This window comes from Bactrocera dorsalis, chromosome 1, assembly GCF_023373825.1.
Source record: "Bactrocera dorsalis isolate Fly_Bdor chromosome 1, ASM2337382v1, whole genome shotgun sequence".
Lineage (NCBI taxonomy): Eukaryota > Metazoa > Arthropoda > Insecta > Diptera > Tephritidae > Bactrocera > Bactrocera dorsalis.
This window is the reverse complement of record NC_064303.1, coordinates 75,311,839-75,313,537: the sequence shown is the minus strand read 5'-3', so window position 1 is coordinate 75,313,537 and position 1,699 is coordinate 75,311,839.

Below are 1,699 nucleotides of genomic sequence, written 5' to 3'. Positions count from 1 at the left end.
TTCCATTATGGGGATCTCCAATTCATTCTGAATGTCCTCTAAATGACAGTCCTCTTATTGCGAGAGATTTATCACAATTACTCGATGCAAAACTTTTTTCCAGCATAAAATTTCTTCATCGAGCTGCTCCATTAAACGTTGATCAACACGGTCTTGAATGACAGCTCGAGCTTTGAAGTGACTAATGTTAGTTTTGTGAAAATCAGAATTTTCATGAGCTTCAATGCGCGCTTTTGAGTTTTTCCGATCTCTAAACCCTTCACCAGTAAAAGCGTTTACTTCGCCACTCCTACCAAATAGTAAACATAGAGCACAAAATACTAATCCTTTACTTTCTGAATAAATTAACCACTCACGATGTTGAATTTCTCCGTTCTTTAAATTACTTTGGAATAAGCTTTTAGAACAAAACCTCGTTTTATCATTATAAAGATTTCGTGAATTTTTAAAATCCGTTACATTACTTTGTGGTAAACCGTTTATAGTTATAAAATCTCGCGTTTCATCATTTATATTCCATAGAAAAGGATCACCACTCAATTGAAACATATCAGTTGTTGATTGACTTTCTTCCGCAACTTCTGATGAAAGAAGTATGTTGAAATAAAGGAGGATTCGATTGTATTTCTTTGGTATCTTGTGCTGAAGTGTCATCTAATCAAGGCTAAAAACCAAAAATTCTTTTAGCCACGGGCATTAATTCATTCATTAAATTAATAAACAAATAATGATATTTTTAGCCCTTTTTAGCCTTTTAAAGAACTTTGTCAATTGTATAAGCTCTTATTGCTTCTTATGACTATGTGTGCTATTTGTGTGAACTCGGCTGTATATCGACATAAATATATACTTGAATTTTAATAATATTTTACAATAATTACGAATTATTGCTTTAAGCTATAAAAGATCGTTAATATGCGTCAATATAATTCACAATATTGCGAAAATGAAACATCAATGTTATTAAATTTTTATTTTCTTCAAATTGTTTCTATTTTTCAAAAAATTGGCTATAAAATGAAATCATTTTTAAGAATAAAAATACTTTTATATACAAACAAAAAGATGAATTTTAAATGAATACTTATATAAATTCATATATGAAACACCGGAATCATTGAAAATAAAATAAGAAAACATTGTGCAATTTTAGAAGCGGCTCACTTGTAAGATTAACTTTACTAAAGATACAACAAGTCAACAGAGCTTTGAAAATTCGTCAGAAAAAGCTTATCAATATTCAATTATTTCTGTTATAAAACATTTTTTATCAGTATTGCACTCACGAATAAAAAAGTTAATCAGAAAATGAATTACATTCTATTCCATAGAATTTGTAAATTTATATAAAAAAAATCAAAATAAATTCTTAAAATGTATTGGCGTTACATTATATCAGATTTAAAATTTTGACATTCTGAAAAATTTGCCGCCCCCCAAATTGTGCCGCCCTAGGCCCGGGCCTCGCGGGCCTAGGCGGTAATCCATCACTGGGTAGTGTAATATTAGTATACTAGGTGGACCCGTGTGTGTCTTGCGCAACAAAAAAAAAAAAAAACAAAAATGGCTTGAAACCTTTTATTAGTCCAGGTCCAGGATTTTTCAAACCTTTTTCTAAAATTTTGAAGTTTCCTTCATACAAACTTATATATGTCGAATATCTGAAAATTTGAGAAAACAATATTTAACTTTTTTTAAT